This window comes from Eptatretus burgeri, chromosome 15 (genome assembly GCF_056783735.1).
Source record: "Eptatretus burgeri isolate ZD-2024b chromosome 15, Ebu_testis_v1, whole genome shotgun sequence".
Classification (NCBI taxonomy): domain Eukaryota; kingdom Metazoa; phylum Chordata; class Myxini; order Myxiniformes; family Myxinidae; genus Eptatretus; species Eptatretus burgeri.
The window spans coordinates 30,407,932-30,430,760 of NC_140975.1; the positions used below are offsets into that span (position 1 = coordinate 30,407,932).

Below are 22,829 nucleotides of genomic sequence, written 5' to 3' on the forward strand. Positions count from 1 at the left end.
TGCTTGCCCCGTTTCTTTAATGAATTTCAAAACTGATTGACAGAATCAGGGATGCTTCTTAGTCAGATGGCAAAACGCATCCGGCAGGCCTGACCACGTGATCCCCATGACATGAATAGAATGTAGTGGACGTGATCTGGGCTCATCATACTGAGGGCAGAGAGAGAAAACATGAACCAAATCCTCTGGAACATTACACCGGTCACAAAATCCCATGGGGGTGATGCCCTATCCTGTGAAGATAAAGATTGAGGGAACAATGCCCGCACGGTTGTTGTTATTGTTGAATTAAATCCGTGCTGTAGCGAAAATGCATTATCAGAACACGCTCTACCCCGCAGCAACCGCCGACAGTACATCCTGGTCGGGACAGGAACCGCACCACCATCCACTGTGGGGTGCTCGGCATGTGGCTTAAGCACTAAATCAAGCATTCCGATTGAATGGTTGGCAAGCAATAGCAATGTCTGAATGTCCAAACTATGTCCGAATTGGACAAATCAACACTTTTTTTCAGAGTCGGAACTGCTGATTCTTTCAAATCTGGAGCTTACATTTTGTAATTGTGGTTAGTTTAAGAGAGTCTCTCAGTTATTCATATGCGGAAATGAAATATAGCCACGAATGCTGGCGTCTCCGTGCGTTCATAAGCACTGCAATGTACCCAGCGATTCGTAGCTATGATGAACAGGTATTCAATAACATGAGTGAGGAAAGTGGAAACAACAACTTTATCATTCAGAAATCATTGCGGCCTTTTCCATGTCAAGGCATGGTTGAGCAGGCCGAAAAAACATGGCGGTTTCATACCCCGGTGAGGTTACCCAGGAAATGCCTTAAGACCCCAGTGAGCGAGGTGGCCAAGGATCACCTGATGATGGATATTCTTAAATAACACTGTTAATTATCTTCAAAAGGGGAGTTTTAATTAACCCAAACACCCAATTTTCACTCTTTCACTTCCTTGGTGTCTTCTTCGTGTGCATGAAAAGTTTCAGGTTGTGAAGTTTTGGAGTTTTGGAGGGCACAGACACACAGACACACACCACACACACACTTCATACATAAATTTAAATCGTATTAACAACATTTTAAACCCTTTGAAAACATCATTGCAAGTTGAGGATCATCGAAGAGGTAGTAGGTTCCATTGTCAGTGCATCCTGTTTGTCCCATTTTTACTCATCAATGGTGAGTTATGCTGCCTTAATCCAAGGAAAAGCTTTCTCAGCAAATTCCTCCAGTGATCGGGAGTTAGTCAAGTGACTTGGAGCTCAAAGCTACATCCGACATGATGCACAGTTATTCTCCAGGGTCCTGATCAGTGCAGCGAAGAGCTTTGGCACACAGGGGCAAATGCTGTGCACAGCATATGAAATTTAATTTGGGCCCTGCAATGTGTTTAGTAAGCATGTAGAGACGCAACGAGAGATGGAGAGCCTGAGGTAGGAATGATTGGTAAAACATAAGCAGATGAAACAGGTGGGAGAATTGATTATTATTTAAAACATTGATTGATTGTATTACCCCAGTAGTGGGATAGTGGTACAGGGAGAAGTGCAAGGCAGATCATTAAACTAGAGGTCAGACAGCACATGGATAAAGTGTCGCTGTGCAAGGACAAGAATATCAGAAAGCAGCAGCAAAAAAAAAACAACCGAGCACAAAGAAATGCTAATACACAGACACAAAAGATTGACAAGAAATAGAGGAGGTTTTGTGTGCTTGATGAGGAAAACAGGAGAGGCTCAAAGGAAGAAATGTAGCAATGGATAGAAAGTGAATACCAAAGGGCAAATAAAAGTAAGTTTTATATCCACACAACCTTTAAGACTTCATAGATCGGGAGCAGTTATCGTAAGTCTGACTCGGCCTGGATCAGCGCACAATGGGGGAAAAAAAAAAAACACAAAAAACACTGAATGCAATCACCTTTACATAAAAGGACGCAAATGGTATCACAGCTGGGAGGAAAGGAAACAAACGCATCATTGCACATGGAGAGAAGCAAAAATAATTGGACGGACTCGTGGAAATACATGGAAAAGGCTCACTGAACGGCTAAGAAGAGGGCAGCTGAATTGGGGATGGAGAACGAGTCATCGTAAACGTTCAAGTTCAAATCAAGGACAGTACTTTAAACAAATGATAACAGTGAGTTTAGTCAAATGAGCAAACATTGATGTCAGAACTACCGACGAAGGCTTAACAATGTGTGCAGACTCATCCATTGGCATATCTGCAAAAATCCCTCAATATCCCTGAAGAGTGGTGGAAAGTCGACCCAGAAAGAACTATCGACATTGCGGATATCTTCTTCCTCTTTCGGCTGCTCCCGTTAGGGGTCGTCACAGCGGATCATCCGTATGATCCGCATCGTGATTTGGCACATGTTTTACGCTGGATGCCCTTCCTGACGCAACCCTGGTCGCCTCTTACGACACAGGGATATGGTACACCTATTTTAACCGGGGTATACACCAGCCCAGTACACTGGTACTCACTTCGCCGACCTCGGAAGGATGACAGGCTGAGTCAACCCCCTGGTGTATTAATTCAGTGGCCCAACGGGGCTTGAACTCAGGACCTCTTGGATCCCAAGCCGCTGCCCTAACCACCGCGCCAACACCAGGCATGATCGATATTGCGGATATAACACTTACATATGACTTGATCGCTCCATCAAGCGTGAACAACGAAAACAAGGCAGTGCGGCAACATAGAGTACTCATGAGAAATGAAATAACGAGAAAGGATGGCATCGTGACTTGTTGAATCGGACGATGAACTTGCTCTAAATAATTCAGAAAGAGCGTAAGTGGCTAAAGTAGAAGCAGCTAAAGCAACGACATGAAGGAGACCTTGGGAGTTGAAGGAAAATATCATCCGGGTTATAATTATTAGAGCGACTGGAGTTATAATGAAACGAACTTTAGAGATTATATTTGAAAGGGAAAAGGGTCTCAGGAAATATCACGACAACTGAGTCACGCCTGGAAATTGTCTGGGATTCAGTGACTATCACTAAAAAGAGCTCGATGAGTAAAGATGCTCTGATGTTGTGGAATACCTGAAAATGTTCCTGTGCTTCATCATGAGAACAGAAGTGAAGACGGACACGGTCGGGCCATGGGAATGCCTCGTTCCATCCTTTCATTCCCACTTTAGGAGATTACAAGCAAAGCCAAATACAAGACTACGAGTTTTATTTACCGCTTCGTACAGGCTGTGTTCTTATAGCTATGGCTCAGAGCCATCTGCTCTTCTGCGGCATCGGCCTGTATGTCATGAATGCTCCATTTTGTTTGATGAATTTCAGGTTAGCGTCGGGATCGGGTTTGGTGCTCTTTCCGAGGGTTTTAAGTGCGTTGTCCTTGAGATGCATGTTAAGCCGGTGTAACCCGAACAGCTCCTCTCTAATTCTACCGTCAGTTGTCGGTTGTTAAATATGCCAAGATGTCTTTTGCGGAAAGATACCACCCGACACCCTGAACAAATTCAAAATTCTTATCAAAACGGCCTTCAATCAGAGTCTTGACCCAGCTATTAACTGCCATCCTGGTGTTTCACATGTACGGAGTGCGTTTCATCAATGCGTGTGCCGTCCCTCGGATGGTTGTTAAATTGGTCGACACACCGCTAGCATTAATTGGTGGACGATAAAGATCCCACGGTGTCCTTCCTGAAGAGTAGGCGAGCTATTGCCGGCACTCTGATCAAACTACAAATTATTGCTCGAACCTACAAGGGGCATTGCGTCAGCGGTACGCACACCTGCACCCCAGAAAAAAAAGATGCCACCTCTAGCCATGGGCTGCATATGAAAGAAGAAGACCCACAAAGCCATTTCGAGCATCATCGGAATCATAAAACGGACTCATCTCCGATATATTCAATGTCTCTCAACAAGGGCACAGGCAGGCTGCGTGCCAGGCTGGAATGTCATCAGCATTTTCCAAATACGCTCCGTAATCAGGGAAACCTTCCCACCCGAATTAATCATTCTCATCAATTTTAATTGGCTTAACAGACTTTTTTTTTCAACAATTATTTTCTCAGCCGTTTCTAATCTCATCCTGTAAAACTTTTTGATTTTGCTTAATCCCCTCTTCTTTTAATTATAAGTTGTCATTTAAAATTTATATTTATTTATTTTTATTGACTCCTGGAAGAACTTTCCTGACACCTGGCACATCGTTGCACCATCACAGCTCGGGTGTATTTCAGGTGTTAACCCTTTGTTCTGAGAAAGGGTTAACGCCCAAAATGTCAGCTTCTTGATTCGCCGATGCAGACGAACAATAGCCTCTCGCCTGCAAGACTAGTCCTTCATTCTAACATCTTATGATGGTACCTGTAAAGGAAGCTATAAAATCGAGTTCCACAGATAGTACAGATGGAATAATGATCAAGTGATTCAAATTGATCAGTTTCCGACCATAAAGGATTGCAACACCACAGCCACCATTAAGACATGGCACGGTTCATGGTTTAATTAACAAATGAACTTAAAAACCATTTGAACATAAAATACATTCCGATTCAAAAAGGGGACTGTAAGGTTGCTCAGTATAGAATCCAACGGCGTAAAATACATATCACCCCTCTGTTCCTTCATCTGTGGAACCGACTCTCCTCGACTGTTGTCTCGTGCCAATTCCTGCAGTATTTCAAAGGTGCTGCCCATAGTCACCTCATGCTTTCTCATATACACCACCCTTGCTCTCTTGTACTCACGTCGACACCATCCACCCGCTGTCTTCCTTTCTTCCACTCATGCGGTCACAAGTGATGGCCTTGACTCTCTATTTCCTTCTGATCTATCAATTTGTGCAGATGCTTCCCCCATGATCTGAGATTTACAACACAAAAAAAAAATTCAAAGAAAATTAAAGGGAAACTTCATTTTCGTCGTCTCGAGGGTGAAATCTTAATGGTTGAGGGGGGGGGCAGCCTTGGGATCCGAGGGTCCTGAGTTCAAATCCTACTTAACCGTTGAATTAATATCATGTGAGGTTGACTCAGCCTGTCATCCTTCTGAAGTCGGCAAAATAAGTACTAGCTTGTTGGGATGGTTGAGCTATTCGAGTATCCTGCGTCAGAGTGGCGACTTGTCCAGGATTGTGCCTAATAGCCCAGGAGACTGTTTTGGCAGCACCGACGCTCTGTCCAGAGTACAGTCCCAATGAAATTACCCCCCCCCCCGCCCCCAATAAAAAGAAAATAAGATTGAAATGCAATTTTTCACAAGTCGAGATTAAAATATACTGGAGCTTTTCTGAGATTTGATGAAAAAAAAAACGAGATGCGAAGATGTTTTTAGAGTGGAAAGTCTTTGTTATTGCTGCCTTGTTAGCAGTCTGCATGTGGTGAGCCTGACTCAGTCCAAAGTCACTGTGATCCCCAGACTATCACAGGAACTGTTACCTTTGATAAAAGTTCAAAGCCAGCACCATGAATAATATTTCTTGTTTGCATTTGGATGCAGGAGGGAGGAAGTGGGAGGAATAGAGGGGCTCCCCTCTCTCGGAGACAGAAGAGCGGACCTCGTGGTGCGGTAAATCTCACGGAGAATGACCACCTGTCGCGGAAACTAAACTGCCCTCCACAGACATGTGATGGGTGCTTCCCATTGGCCAATAAAAATTGAGCATTTATCAGATTCTCACTGAAAACACAATGGAAATTTCCAATTGGAAAGAAAATGGAAATTTCCAATTGGAAAGAAAATGGAAATTTCCGCTCATAACAGGTGTTTTTGTTTGTTTGTTTGTTTTTTACAGTGTAAATTGCCATTCCGAAATGATTTTGTGATAGCGTTTCAATAATTTGATCTGCAAGGGGGATTGTGGAAGGCAATCGTCTCCCAGAGCGGCGGTTGTTGCACCGAAGGACCTCGCCATAAGCTGGGCACGATCATTTGCAGCAACTGCAGCTCGCTCGTCTCATTTGAAACCACAAAGGCGGATATGCTTTGTGTTGCTCCATCGTTTCTGCCCGCACGCCCCGTACCAACAGGCACGGCATAAAGTACACCCACAGAGCGCGGTGTGTTTTGTGATGGTTATTAAAAAGCTACCGACCTCCAATTAATAAATCCCATGCGGTGCTTTATAGGAGCGTTTAAATAGGCCGCGCTTTGCATCGACTTTTCAGTGATCTTACCGCCTCTCATTTTATTAGCTCCCAGGAATGGAATTGATAAGATTATTCTGCAGAACCAAAGTTAACCTTCTCCTGTGCTGATGCGTGTGGGTTTCCATCGGGTTACTGGCAACTGCAACACGCTCAATCTCGACCTGCTGGAACGATTCCAGCCCGTTGTCAATATACCATTAAGCAGACGATAATTGATGAAACCAGTTGTGTATGCATCATGTCGTTTTGGCAATTAATGCAATGGCCGTGGTAACATCTCGGACACGCGTGTTGTTTCACAAAGATTATCAGCAAAAATCGTTATCTTGTTGCCAGGTCGTGCTTTCTGAAACTTAGAGCTGTACTTTCATATCGATAATTATTCATTGCTGCACAATCTCTTTCTCTCTCTCTCTCTCTCTCTCTCTCTCTCTCTCTCTCTCTCTCTCTCTCTCTCTCTCTCTCTCTCTCTCTCTCTCTCTCTCTCTCTCTCTCTCTCTCTCTCTCTCTCTCTCTCTCTCTCTCTCTCTCTCTCTCTCTCTCTCTCTTTATAGTTCCCTCTTTCCAGTTCTCCCTTCGTAGTTCTTCCCTCCTTTTCTCGCCTTATAGTTCTACCCTACTTTTCTCTCTTCCTAGTTCTCTCTTTCCAGTTCTCTCTTCATTGTTATACTCTAGTTTTCTCTCTTTCCAGTTCTTTCTTCGTCATTCTACCCGACTTTTCTCCCTTTCCTGGTCTCCCTTCATAATTCTACCCACTTTGCATTTTTCCAATTCTCTCTTTGTCACTACCCTCCTTTTCTCTCTTCCTTGTACTCTCTTTCTCGTTCTCTCTTCTTAGTTCTCTCTTTCTCGTTCTCTCTTCTTAGTTCACTCTTTCGTGTGCTCTCTTCTTAGTTCTCTCTTCCTAGTGCTCTCTTTCAAGTTACACTCTACTTTTCTCTCTTCCTAGTTCTCTCTTTCGACTTCTCTCTTTGTCGTTATACCCTCCTTTTCTCTCTTTCCTGTTCTTCTTTCCAGTTCTCTCTTTGTAGTTATACCCTCCTTTTATCCCTTCCTAGTTCTCTCTTCCAAGTGCTCTCTTTCAAGTTACACTCTCCTTTTCTCTCTTTCTAGTGCTTTCTTTCTAGTTCTACCCTCATTTTCTCTCTTCCTAGTTCTCTCTTTAGTTCTCTCTTTCTAGCTCTCTCTCTCTCTCTCTCTCTCTCTCTCTCTCTCTCTCTCTCTCTCTCTCTCTCTCTCTCTCTCTCTCTCTCTCTCTCTCTCTCTCTCTCCCCCCCCTCTATCTCTCTCCCTCTCTAGTGCTCTCTCTAGTGCTCTCTTTCTAGTGCTTTCTTTCTCGTGCTCTCTTCCTAGTTCTTGATATCTAGTTCTCTCCTTCTAGTGCTCCATTTCTATAACTCACTTTCAACTTATTTCTTCCCAGATCTCTCTTTTAGTCTCTTTCCCTCCTTATCTGTCTTCGTAGTGCTTGCTCTTTAAAATGCTCTACCTTGTCTTCCACAGATACATCCATGGACATGCAGAGATGAGGAAGCCGAGCGACATAATAGTTAGGGAATTTTAGAAAATTTTCTAACCATCTGTGAAAAGATTGCTTACCAATAGCTTTCTTCACCAATGTGTTCATATCGGTGTTTACTAACGCCTCTCAATTTATTCCAACCCAATTCCACAGGGAAAATTCTGGGGAGCCAATCAAAGTTGGGGTACCCGACTTTGGGGTACCCCCAGAGGGCCTGGGCGAAAAAATTGAAAAATAAAAATTTGCCAATATTAGTTTGTGGGATGTCTAACTAGGGGTTTTTGGGGGTGCTGCATCGATTCCAACCATTAGTTTTCAGTAAAAACCACTCCCTGGCCATAAAATATTGGTATTTTTATTTGTACGTATTTTTTTGGGTGTTGAAGTATTGAAGTATTTTTTGGGTATTTTTTGGGTGTTGAAGTTATTACAATCATTCAATTTGAGCTAAACCCACTCCAAAAAAACATTGTACAAAACACTGCAACATGAGAGTGATGACACTTACTCTGCACATGCTCAGTAGGATTCTCTCTCTGCCTGTGGAAATGGAGCGGGAGCATTTCACCTTGGCAGAAGTTTCAATAAAAAACGATTTTGAGGTTACAGTATGAAAGTTACTTTTTGGGATGTTAAGTATTTTTCTTCTGCTGTCTAAAGTTTAGATGACTGCGAATTTAAACTTACATCAGTTTTATCCCACGGTTTTTGATGAAAAATGAACATCTGAACAACCTATGCTAATAGGTGTTGCTAGCTTGCATAAGAGATTTTATCATGGCTGCAAGATCGAGTACATGGCCCAATGTAAGCACTTTGTCTGTGTTGATTGACAAAAATTTAGTTTTAAGATTACCTTGTCGTGGACTCACTCTATAAATTACACATAATTCAACGTAAGTTTGACTCATTATTGTTGTTACACAGATCTATTAGTGTGGTTGTTTACACACATCACTGTATTGACTCATTCTGTCTGTTGTGTGCCAAAATACATGACACACGTTTGTGTCGTCAAAGAGAGAAGTATTTTGCCAAATTCTCTTGTCTTTTAGGACAGTATGGAAGAGGATGTAATGACTGCATCTGGCCATGGCTTGAGGTGTTTCATCTGTGATGGTCCTGGAACTGAGATGCAGAAGCTGTCAAAAGTCACCCGAATCGGCCACCCACAGATGTTATCATATTCTGAGCGCGTGGACGTTGCGCACTAATCAGGAGACTAAATGAGGACTTTTTTATATAATGAGGACTTGTATTTTTTAATATTATATAATTAATCTCAATTTCAAACTTTTAATCTTTAACAGGTGCAACGTACGCGCCAAGGATAGTCACTGTGTTCAAGGAGATGATGGCAGAGAGGTTGAAGACCTTGGCTGAGGGAGGAAGAACACCTGCACTCTGGGTCTGGTACCATGGCAGAATCGACCTTATCAAGGTATTCGTTAGGTGTGAGCGTATCCCGGATCACACAGGTCACCTCAGCTGCATCACTGCAATGCTCAACACCTTTGCAGCAGCGGGCCACCATCAGTACGCGAAGGGAGCAAGGCTGTACGTACAGCTGATGCAACAGCGACAGGACAGTCCGGTGTTCCAGGAAACTCTAACCAAATTCACCGTGTACGGCAACCATGCAGTCAGGTTCTCAGACCATGAGTGGTCAGGCACATGGACCGACATCACAATAGAAACCACACTCATGTGCGAGGCCAAATCCTCAGGCGGTCTAAACAGAGGACGCTTCCGGAACAAATCTGCTCATAAGTCTTGGGTTCAGACGCTAAACCACTTCTTGTTCATTCACCAGGAGCTGGAAGGAGGCATGAATAAACGTGGGGTACCTGTCCACACAGACGTCAAAAGAGCCCAGATGAAGAAAGAAGAAGATGCTGTCAACGCCATCGTTGGATGGTTGGAGGAGGTCAACCCCTTCGATGCAACACGGGACAGGAAGACCCTGGTATCCTTCTCCACGGGGTTCAGCAGCACTCCAGGGGAGCCAGTCAATGCTGATCAGGCAGAGGATGTTGGCAGAGCCATACAGGCCAAGATGGAAGGACAAACTGTTCTGGATACAATGGAAACTAAGCACAAGGTAAAATCGTTAGTGAGCCTCAGAAGTGGACCCAAAGTCAATGGGAAGAAGTTGGTTATTGACTCACTCAAGCTCTTCAACCGCCTCATCATGATCAGTGAGCGCAAAGTCAAGACCAAACAAGCCCTGCGATTTGAGTTGACGCCAACGCCAGTATCTCTATTTGACAAAAACCAGAAGTTGCGAAAGCCAGACAAGGCTGGCCGAGCAAGGGTCCTGAAGACATTTGTGGAACCCATTGAACAACCCCCCTGCAGAAGCCTTGTGATTGATGGTGGGTGGCTCCTGCACAATGTCAGGTGGGAGGCTAACCACACCTGGAAGGACATCGCCGCGAGCGACCTCCGGTTTGTGAAGTCCATGGGGAGCCAGTGCCCCGGATCACTGTGGTCTTTGACGGATACCGCAGCTCCACCAAGGACCATGATCACCTGAGATGAACAAATAACCCATGCTGTGACATTCTGATTCACCCAGACATCAAAAGCATCGTTCCAAGAGAAAAGTTCCATGACAACAAGAGCAACAAGGCCCAGCTCATTCTGCTACTTGCTGAGATATTCGGTAGAAATGGGATCAGTGTACAGCAATGCCCCGATGATGCGGACACCTCTATGGTCCGGGCAGCTCCAGATGAGGCAAGAGAGTCCCTTGCTGAGGTGAGGGCTGAGGACACAGACGTCATGGTTATGCTGATTCATCATGCTGCAGACCACCCAATCTTCCTCACAACAGCCAAAGAAACATCTTACGAAGTCGAAAAGATCCGGGAGGCCATCCCAGAGAGATACCGGAAGTATCTGATCTTCTTGCACAGCTTCTCCGGCTGTGATACAGTGTCTGCGATTTCTGGGTTTAGCAAATCAACTTTGCTAACCAAGCTCTGCAAAACTGATAAAGCGGAGAGGGTCATGGACGTGTTTCTGGACATCCAAGCCAAGAAAGATGACATCATCAAAGCCGGCTGTGAACTATTCAAGCTCATGTTCCACGGGAAACCACCTAAAGACTTGGGGGGACTTGAGATTTGACATCTTCAGCAAGTGGGCCGCTGCTGGGAGCATCAAACCTGAGAAACTGCCCCCGACAGCAGGAGCTGCAGCACAGCACTCTCTCCGGGCTTATCCCCAGACCAGAGATTGGCTGGTGCTACTAAGTCCATTATTGGATGTCCTGGACTACGGATGGAAACTCGGTGAGTAACGTTATGCGCCGGTCCCTTCAACAGACCCCATCGCACCGGACTATCTTCTGAAGTTTGTCAGCTGCAACTGTGAGGGGGACTGTAGCACACTCAGGTACTGCTATAAAAAGCAAGGAGTCAAGTGTATTTCTGCTTGCGGCAACTGTCATGGTAACTCTTGCCAGAAAATCAACCAGCCGGATGACGAGAAATGTGAGGGAGATGCCGGGGAGTTGGATGAGTAGGATGAACTAGAGACCTGACTCACCAAGGTTTCAATTGAGATACATTTCTGTTTGTAATATTTTAATAAAATAATTTTGTCATGACCAGGGAGTGTTTTTTACTGAAAACTAATGGTTGGAATCGATTCAGCCCCCCCCCCCAAAACCCCCAGTAGGACATCCCACAAGCTAATATTGGCAAATTTTTATTTTTCAATTTTTTCCGTCCAGGCCTTCCTAATGTACCCCAACTTTGATAGGCTCCCCAGAATTTTCCCCGTGGAATTTTGGGTTGGAATAAATTGAGAGGTGTGAGTAGACACCTATATGAACACATTGGTGAAGAAAGCTATTGGTAAGCAATTTTTTCACAGATGGTTAGAAAATTTTCTAAAATTCCTTAACTATTAAACAGGAAACTTATGTCTGCCTCTGCTTTCCTGTACCCTGAGTGCAAGCCTCTAAAGCCTTTCCAACAAAAGCACAACTAATACTTCTTCTACTACGACTACAACTACTGCTACACAAAGCAAGTCATGAGATTTCCTTGTTAACTTTATTTTAACCTGTGCAAAAATGGCAAGATATAAAAACAAGAAGACAAAAATGGAGAGAAATGTGGTGGATCACAGTTTTGTAGGGCTGAAGACCTCAATACGCTCATGTATTGTTGGAGAGTATAAGGCAGAAGAATATTGTAACACTGTTCAAAAGTTTAAGGAATCTTGGACCATAAATGATGCACTTTGTAGTATTTCCCAACAAAGTACTTTGCTCTTATTACCTCGACCAATGAAGGTGAAGGAGGAGGTTATGTTGTCACCCCTTTCTGTCTGTTTGTTTGTTTGTTTGTTTGTGTGCATAATATCTCAAAAAGTTGTTGATGGATCTGGATGAAATTTTGTGGACGGGTTTGGGTGTGTGAAAAGGACGACTGTTCAGATTTTGGTGAAGACTCTGAGAATTTAAGTGATTCTTCAACATTGAGCGATCGGGATAAACTAATATTTAGCATGATAGCTCAAAAAGTTGTTGACAGATTCGAATGAAACTTGGCAGACTGGTTGGGCGTGTAGCAAGGATGAAATGATTCGTTTTGGTGAAGATCTGAATCCGGATCTGGATACGAGATTAACTTAACTTGAAAAATTATTTTTCACCATTGATGAGGCCAAAAACGATATCGTACTGTTTTGCATGATATTTCAAAAATGTAATGGGCCCGATATGTGCTCGTGGATCAGGCATTTCATGGCAGCGGTATGCGCTCTCCCGAGTGCCCTTCTAGTTACCCTCGCCGAAGGATTTGGAGAGGGTATTGCATTTGGGTTCGTTATCTTGCCAAAACGAAGTTTTTGCAAGATATGTTAGTCAGCTTGTATGTTTTTTTTTATTTTATTTTTTTGTTTGTCTGTAATCACGTATATAAAATTCTGCAGAGCACAGTTATCATTGGAAATTTTTGTAACTTCGCATATCAGAGGCCTATAGAGGTCCCTTTCAGCGCATAAAATTTTGAAGGTCAAGGTCAAAGGTCAAGGTCACTTTGTCGCAAATCAGGGGAATCGACGAAACCCTTATTTTTTGAGTAATTTTGATCGGATCGTCTTCAAACTTCATGGGAATATAGTTCATGGTCTGGCGCTCAGCTGATTAATTTTTGGTGGTGATTGGCCTTGACCTTCATGGTTAGCGCCTCAGGTCAAACATATTTGACCCCAAGGTCAAATTTTCAAGTTTTAGGAACCATATCGTGTAGTACCTCAAATTAAACACCTCGATGAGTGCTTTGGAGATATGTCAAGCTTGAGACATTATGACGTCATTTGGTGACGTTATGAGGAAAACGCATATTTTTCATGGTTACTCTGTAGAACGATTCTCATCGGAATCTCTCGTCGGCAGATATTCCTCAAGGAGTCGCTCCTGGTGGATAGCAGCTCTATTCACCTCAGTGTGACCTTAAAGAAGTCACACGTGGTCACCTTTTGGCAAGATACGGGTCACCCTGCGGGTGACATTGGTTTATTTGTTTGTTTGTCTGTCTGTCTGTTCATCCGCAAAGAACTTTTGTGTTTTTCTCCACAAATGCTTATCGGATTGAGACAAAATTTTCACCATCGGTGCGACTACTCATGTAGAATGTTGTAATGATAATTATGACGTCATGGGTTACGTGGTGTGGCAGCCATATTGGAAAAACGGGAAAAATTTTGGACCGCATCTCTGAAACCGCATCAAGGAAAAAATTGAAACTCAGTACGTGGCAAGTACTCCTCATGGTGAATGAGTGTGATTTTTAATGGCGTCATAGGTGCCCTCGTTATGACGTCATAATTGCATATGTAGAATGCCACATCCAATCAGTATGAAAATTTTTGAGGGTCATCTCGGGATAAAATAGTCCATAGAAAAAAAATATATTATGACATCATCGGTCACATGATTTGGCAGCCATATTGTTGTTGTTTTATTTTTTTTTACCTTTAAAAATCTTCTCCTCTGAAGTGGCTGAACAGATTGAGGTGAAACTTTATACGTATGACTGCCTGCCTGTTCCATTTTGTTCCATGAGGAACAAAAGGTTCACAAATATGATGTTATTGGTCACATGGTTTGGCAGCCATATTGCATTTACCCTAAAACCTATAAATATCTTCTCCAGAATGGCATGTCAAATCGAGGGGAACCTTCACTCAAGTGTTCCCCAAGCCATGGGTGTACAAGTGGCACATAGCAAGCATTCTTCATGGGGGAATGTGGGGTATTTTTATGACGTCATAGGTGCCTTCATTATGACGTCATAATTGCATTTGTAGACCACTACATCCGATCAGTATAAAAAAAATTGAGGGTCATCGATGGATAAAATGGTCCACAAAATTTTTTTGTTGACATCATCGACGTGATTTGGCAGCCATATTGTTTTTTTTTTTTTTAAAGATTTAAACCTTCAAAAAATCTTCTTCTCTGAAATGGCTGAAAAGATTGAGGCGAAACTTTAAACATATCACCATCTATCCATGAGGAACAAAAGGGTCACACATATTATATCATAGGTCACATCGTTTGGCAGTCATATTCTATTTACCCTAAAACCTATAAAAATACACCACTTACAATAAGTCCTGGTGAGGGTTTGCAATCTCTGATTGCTCTTTTTCTTGTTTGTATAAATGTATTATTTTATTTTTTTCGTGATCTTTTACCTCTTCTGTCTTGGTCTGCTTTAACTTTTAAAATGCTCCACCTTGCCTCCTGGAACCCTGAACATGGACTAACTAGCACCAATGAGGAAAGTGAGCAACATTAAATAGAACTGTGGCAACTCTAACAAAAGCACTACTACTACTAATTTGACTACTACATATTTTATGGCCCCAATTAACTATTCACACCTTTTTGTGGGGTCAGTCAGGGAAAATTTTGTTTTGAGTCTTTCATGAGCCTGCACCCAGAGAGGTCTAACATTCGAATGGAGTTGATTTGGGCAATAACGTCTAATTTGTTCAGGGTTCCAGCGATAATTCGCCGACTCTTCACGAAAGACACTGAGATATTTAACGTTGACTAAATAATGCCATTGACTCCCAGCTGAACATTCATCTGAGGTATGGTGCACGATGCCTGGTGTTGGCTTAATGGTTAGGGTGATAGGCTTGGGATCCTCGGGTCTAGGTTCAAATCCTGCTCGGCTGTTGAATTAATACCAGCTGGGGTTGACTCAGCCTGTCATCCTACTGAGGCAGTGTTCCACCAAACAGTTATCAGTTATAGTTAACTCGGGCTTACAAGTTGTTTGAGAAAAGTTCAGGAAATATTGTTCAGCAATTGAGAATAATTCTAGTAATAACACTTTCTGGAGCATTTATTCTTCTTTAGAGTTCTTAGATAGAATTAGATGACTCAATATCAAGTCAGTTGAATTTGGATTTAGTTTTAGTGAGGGATTCACTCTTCAAAGTGATTGACAAGGTTTTTAACTCTTTTAATAAGTTTTTATGTGTCAGGTTAGATCGAGCATTCTTTTCTAAAAATAAATACTGAAGTTTTCATTGTTTTGAGAAGCAGAAGTTTAAGGATGCTGTTAATTTTATTTTATTTTATATTTTTGTGTCTTTTAGTGAGATAATGTTTTAACAGGTTAAGGTCATTCCCATGGGTGGGAAATGCAGCCCCCTACTAGCGGACATTTTTCTTATTTTCTGTGTGAATTTTCATTCAAGCAGAAACTGATGAAGGAGAAGAAATGAGGATTAGCCAAAATATTATTTCATACGTGTCGTTATGTCGATGATATTTGTGTGGTTAACTATAAATTTTTTGATTGGCAGCTTCACAAGATTTATCCAGATAGGCTGATTGTAAACAGGAGTGGGAATATTGCTCCATATACAGTTGCTCCATATGTGGATGTTTTGGTTAGAGTCGGACAGAGTGGTTTTAGTACAAGTGTATATCATAAAGTTGATGATTTCAGTTTCCCGGTTGTCTTGTACACCTTTCCAGGTTGCAATGTACCAATTCAAATGGGTTACAATGTCTTTTCATCTCAGATACTTAGATTTGCAAGAATTTGTTCATTAAGGGATGATTTTGTGGAACATGCTGAGAAGGTTTTTTTTTTTCCATCAGGTTAAACAGGGAATATTTGGCTGATTGTTTGATCAGGTCTTGTGATAATGTCTTTAGACTCCATCGTGCTAAACTTCCGATTTTTAAAAACGATGTTTAAAATCATTATTTTATTTTAATTGAAGTACAGAAGGGCCTTGCCATTCGTGGATTTCCCTTTCATGGATTAACTCTATCGCAATTAATTTATTGAGAAAATGTGGATTTATTTGCCTAATTAATTAACATGGGCCCTTAACACAATAACCCCCTCAAAGATCATCTCCATCAACTCATCTTTATTGTCACCATCATCAACATCGCCATCACATTATTGGATCAATTTATCATCATTATCTTAAAATATGCAATTTGGTATTTGTTTTTCTGTCTGTCTGTGATACATTTGGCCGTTACTTATCCAATCTCAACCGAACTTGACAGGAGAACTAAGGGTCACACGATGGAAGTGGTAGTGACTTCACCCCCCCCCACACACACACACACACACACACACACACACACACACACACACACACACACACACACACACACACACACACACACACACACACACACACACACACACACACACACACACACACACACACACACACACACACACACACACACATACACACACACACACACACACACACACACACACACACACACACACACCGCAAAGGGTGTTTCCGCCTTGGGCTAAATCTGTGTTAAGGTGTATAATCCGTGTTAAGATAGCTAATCGTGACATCCTTCTAAGGCTGTAAAAGCTGATATTCGAAATCTGATTCCATATTTGATGAGAGGAACTTATGGCTGAAATAATTATGTTGAAAACCTGGAGTCAAATCAGAACTTTTTCGGAAAAAGCAAAAAAAAATTCTTCCCTATTGTAATGAAATAATGGCCTCCATGAGACGTGAAGTAAAATGGTTCCAAACAGAAGTGTTATATTCACAATCTCCATGACTTCCCTATAAGTTTTCTCTGCAGTATGAAAAAGGCCAAAAGTGACTATAAGCATCATCAAATGTTGAAAGGTTGCAGCCCAACGGTGTCACCAGCATTCTTCGGCACACAATTTGTGTAGGCCCCAAGCTTCAAGCTTTCCGGCCAATGGTACGATTCCTTCATGGCCCAGTGGAATTGGAATCTATCCAAGCTATATAAACACGATGTAATATATGTGCACATGAACAATAGCCATGTTTTGGCTTCATCACATAACCCAAATTGTTCATTTTTTCTCGAGGCATCGAGCTTTTAAGCCGGCAGTCTGTGCTTATACATCGCCCGCATTTTATTTTTTTTTTTAATCTTGGCAGCAATCGAAGCTGTCATTATACACCGTATATATTTTGTTCAAGAAGAATTTTGTTTCTCAAGGGACACTGAATACCATTCACCAGAGTAGCAGGACTAGGCTGAATGGCAGAGCTGAGCTGTTCAGGGAGCTGAGGCGGAAAACTGTATGTGCGCTAAGGGTGGACAAGGAGGCGTATGTGCGAGGAATCTGAGGGGGTAGAGCATAACCTGTGGTCAAGTGATTCTCGTCCTGCTAACAGGGGAAGTCACGCATTGCGTTCATCCAAGCCCATCCCTAGGTGTACTGCAGTTAGAACAGAGGGTGGTAGGCTCCTGATAGAGGAATCCGAAGTGAAGGCCCGCTGGGCCGGTAACTTTGAGCCGTTGTACCAGGCTGATCCACCAGCTGGCAAGTTGGACGTCAGGGGTGTGACAATCACTGTTGCTGACCCTCCAATCAACTGTGGTCTACCTTCTTTTGTGGAAACAGGCTGCGGTGAACCGGTTGAAACGGGGTAAAGATCCAGGGATCTGTGGTATCCATGCTGAATTTCTCAAGGCTGGTGGAAATGCTGTACCCATGTCATTGCATGCAGTTCTGTGCTCTGCCTGGAACACAGGCATCATCCCAACTGACTGGAAGAGGGGCCTTGCTCTCCCTCTCTGGAAAGGGAAGGGTGATCGCCAAGAATGCAACAACTACTGAGGGGTGATGCTGCTCTCAGTGCCGGGCAAGATCTTTTCTCGGATAATTATTGATAGGGTTCGCCATCATCTGCTTGATTACCAGCGTCCAGAGCAGTCACGCTTTACACCAAAGAGGTCAACAATTGACCGTATCCTGCTCTCCGGGTCCTCACCGAATGCAGATGAGAGGTTTGGCAGGGGCTGCATACAGCCTGCCCGTGTTGATCTCTGTAAAGCGTTCAACTCAGTGAAACGGGATGCCCTCTGGAGGATTCTTGGTCTTTGTGGGGTGCCACCAAAACTGATCAATCATATCTGAACTATACTCTGGTACTGAGAGTGCTGTCAGATGTGGTGGTACCATCTCTGACTTATTTCCAGTTGTTACTGGAGTTTGTCAGGGGTGTGTTCTGGCCCCCACACTTTTCAGCACTTGTATGGATTGGATTCTGTGGAGGATGTCAGAGAGATCAAGCTGTGGTGCATCATTTGGGAATGTCAAGATCTCTGACCTTAATTTCGCAGATGATGCAGTCATCTTTGCAGAGACTTTAGATATCCTTTGGGGGGTCCTCGAGGTGCTGAATGAGTAGCCGGAGTTGCTGGGATTACGGGTTTCCAATGAAGGGTTTCCTGGGTTAAAACTAAGATTCAGGCATTCAATGACATCTTGGATGCTGCTGTCCTGTCTTTGCCTGTTTGTGGTGAAGATGTTGAGGTTATGGAGATATTCACTTACCTTAGCAGTGATATTTATGTCTCTATTGGCTGTGAGTCAGAGGTCAACAGACGTCTGGGTCGGGACTGGGGAGTCATGGATTCACTGGATCATGGGGTGTGGCACTGACGGTACCTGTGTGGGAGGACGAAATTCCGAGTCTTCAGGTCTTCGGTGCTTCCAGTCTTGCTCTATGGATGTGAGACTTGGACTCTGAAAAGGGATCTGCCTGGGGGAGGGCCGGACGGAGGCCCCTGGAGTACCGGCAGAAAGTGGATGCAGCGTTGCGCTGCTCTGACGCATGCTCCCATACCTGACCTGACCAGTTCAAGCCTCTGTTGTGCTGTTAAACAACACCAGATGGGTTGACTCAGCTCGTCATCCTTCTGAGATTCGGAAAATAAGTACCAGCTGACTGGAAATGGGAAATATGTCACATATTTATGTGACAATGGTTATAAACGCCCGGAGATGCCAGCATTTGTGGCTTTATTTCATTTCTGCCCATGATATAACCTCAAGAGCCTCTTAAAGTAAGCCAAATTACAAATTTCAGCTCCAGAATTGAACTTTGCAGCAGTTCCGACTGTGAAAAAAAGTTCACTTGTCTAATTCGGACATAGTTTGGACATCACTATCGCTTGCCAACCAATTAATTTGAGTGCTTGCCTGAGTGCTTAAGCCACTTGCCTACTGCTCTACATTCGATGGTGGTACAGTTTGTGTCCCGATCAGGATACATTCGGCAGTTGCTACAAGGACTGGAAAGGAAGGGTTGCGTTATCGAATGATCTTTTCTCTCGAACCTGAATTGAATATTTTTCATATTCATGTCTCTGAATTATTTGTAACAACATTATAGGAGCTTACTAGTAGGCTTACGCAAATAAAACAATTATTCCGTGGCATAAATGACTCATTTTGCTGAAGTCGATTCATCGTCACAAGGCCGTAACACCGATCAGCTCAAAATCCTTTTTAACCGACGCTTTGGTAGTTTTACAAAGAAGGGAACACAAACATAGGAAGTGAATAGTGATTGTGAACACGACAGCTCTGAGGCATCTTTGCCTTCACATGGCATGAAGTACCAACATGGCAGCCGTAAGACTGAAATCTGTCTTCAAACCACCTCACCACCCAAAGTCCTCAACCACACATGACACCCTCCTCTCCCTTTATTCCTGATCTTCAAAGCAAATGGGCAAATTGTTCTGTCATCATTACATTTTTTTTTCTCATTACCTCATTGAAATAGTGGAATATTTAGATCTTCATACCATTACCTCCATTCATGGAAAGCGCGATCTAAACAGGAAGTGGATGTCCGACAGCTCACGGTTTATTAAGGTCGGTCATAATAAGTGATTACGAGTCACCTAATTGTGTTAATAAATGATCATAAATTAATTAGATTCTTCGTGAAACATCTTAACAAATACGCAATACACATCAAAGTTACAATTGTGGGTGGAGTCAGGGCAGCTGTCCAACCAATCATTGGGAAGGATTGTTACAGACAAACACACACACACACACACACACAAACTCACAAACTTTGTCTTAAATACTGGCAGCAAATACCACCTGTTGCTTTGCTGTCAGAAATACAAAATTGGGGGGGGAGAGAGAAAAAAGGGGGGAAGAGAGAGAGAGAGAGTGTGGGGAGAGCGAACAGGTGGATGGGAAAGGAGAGTGGAGGGAGGGGGAATGAGTAGGGGTGGGAGAGCGAGGAGGGGTGGGGGGGGAGGGAAGACAGTATGACGTGAGAGGAAGGGAAGGCAGACGTATGATGGAATATAAATTATGATTCATACTGTCTCATCAAAATGATTCTGCAAAGAATAACAGTGAAGATGGAAAAAAAGAAAATGTCTGAAATCTATTTTATCCCAGTCATATGATAAACATGGCCTAGAGACAAACACTGCCCGGACAGGTCCGGAGACAAAACCCGACATATGCATCTGAAGCCAAGCCATCTGGACATCAACACTGCTTGGACACATCTGAGGACAAACTCCTGTCCAGACAGGTCTGGAGACAAACTCCCATCCGGACATAAATACCGATGAACGCGTCCAGAGCTAAGCTTCCCAGAGCCAAACACCCCCTGGATACAGCCAGAGACAAACACCACCCAGACACATCCGGAGACAAATACCACCTTGGACAAATATGGAGACAAACATCCATCCGGACATAAACACCACCCAGACATGTTTGGAGACAAACACCGCCTGGATGCATCCAGAGCCAAGCTGTCCAGCGAAAAAGTCCCATCCGGACATGGCCAGAGACAAACTCCCATCCAGACATAAATACTGCCCAGACACGTTCAAAGCCAAACACCACCTGGATGCGTCCAGAGTCCAGCTGGCCAGAAACAAACTTCCATCCAGACACGTCTGGAGATAAACTCCTGTCAGGACATAAACACCGCCCGGACGTGTCCGGAGACAAACACCACTGCCTGGACGCATCCGGAGCCATGCTGTCCGGAGACAAACTCCACTTAGACACGTCTGGAAACAAACTCCCATCAGGACATAAACACCACCCGGATGCATCCGGAGAAAACTCCCATTCAGACATGTTTGGAGATAAATACCATTTGGACACATCCGGAGACAAACCCCGCCCAGACACAAACACCGTCCAGATATAGAAACAAACAGAGAGAGAGAGGGAGAGAGAGAAAGAGAGAGAGAGAGAGAGAGAGAGAGAGAGAGAGAGAGAGAGAGAGAGAGAGAGAGAGAGAGAGATGTGGGAGGAGGGTGCTGCACTTTACTGTATTGGGAGGAGGTAGAGCAAGGATGGGAGAAAGAGAGAAGAGAGAGGAGAGAGGAGAGAGGGAAAAATATATATATGGGGGTCGGGAAGTTAACAGAGAGAATATGTTATGCTTCATGAACAACACACAACACACACACACACACAGAACACACACACACACACACACACACACACACACACACACACACACACACACACACACACACACACACACACACACACACACACACACACACACACACACACTAGTGCATGGCCGATATCGGCAATTTTTCGGGAATCGGCAGATTGGAATCAGTGTAATTACTGACTGCACTACGTACTGTATACAACCCAAAAAAACTTGAGTAGCTTTCATCAAAAAACAATGTTACATTTATATAGACATTTCAGGGATATGTTCACAAACATTGATTTTTATAAACAGCTACATGTGATGGGTGGAAAAAAAATCACAACAACTTGCTCAGGATGATTGAGCATGAACCACTCACTATGAATGTCGTGGCACGGCAAAACTGCCAACTATGAGTGAACAATTTGCTCAATGACATAGTGCAGTACTGCTATTGACTGAAGGGCACTCAGCAAGTGGCTTCAGCACTCTAGGAAGCACTCCAACTAAATGGGAGATAAGAAATGGCTGGCCAAGCTGTGGCTGCATACCATATAGAATCCCCTTAACTTTAAAGCAGGTCTTCACCGTACAAGCAGTAGTTAAAAAAATAAAATGAATTTCTTAAAATAATGACTTTATCCACAAAAGAGTTGCTGTTTTATGTAGAACAACCTTGGAGTCATTGCAAAGTTTAAGCGCCCATGAAATAAACATTGCAGAATGCAGATAGTCCACCATGTTGCCTGCTTGGATGTGCACGTGTCACATGGTACATCATCCGCGGTCCGTGCAAACATTATATCTTTATTTTAAAACATCCATTTTTCACCAGATTTGCTTTCTTTCCCTGAAGAGCACCTCGTGAAACCTACAAAAATGTAGACACAGATCTGGCAAACGCTATGGATAAGCAGTCCCTCTGGGGGGTAGGGCGTGAGGTCAAGCACTGAATGCATTAAGTCATATAGCTCAATGAAGCTGGTTAATTTTTGCACATTCTTAAGTCTTTTGTTCACTCGATAGAATTCTCCAAACAGTGGAAAAAGAGAAGTTTAATGCTTTGGAAATTTCACATTTTCTTGTGCATATATGGAGGAGCGAACATAGCCTTGTACATCAGCTTAGTTATAAGACTCGTTATTTCCTTAAATTATCAGATTTCACTCCAGATTTCGACACTCATTTAGTCCGGACGACATCCGATCCTCAAAACCGAAATAATATTTTGATGATATGCTTTAATTAGTCCGTGAGAGTAGATCGTGGAAAATCGTATCATATTATGCATGAAATCGCTCCAAACTCCTAATGTTAAAACTATAGTACATACAAAAGCGATGTACACAAAGATTGGTAGCTATGATGAACAGGTGTTCAATATTATGAGTGGGGAAAGTGAAAAAAAAAACTTTCGTAA

The 22,829-nt window shown here is 43.1% G+C and overlaps 1 protein-coding gene and 1 pseudogene across 1 annotated transcript in view; one reads left to right on the forward strand and one right to left on the reverse strand.

The window, feature by feature from the left end:
• Positions 1-22,829, reverse strand: part of LOC147011827 (uncharacterized) — a 226,649-nt gene that overhangs the window by 163,866 nt on the left and 39,954 nt on the right. The window lies entirely within an intron of this gene.
• Positions 9,119-11,199, forward strand: LOC147011829 (uncharacterized; annotated as a pseudogene).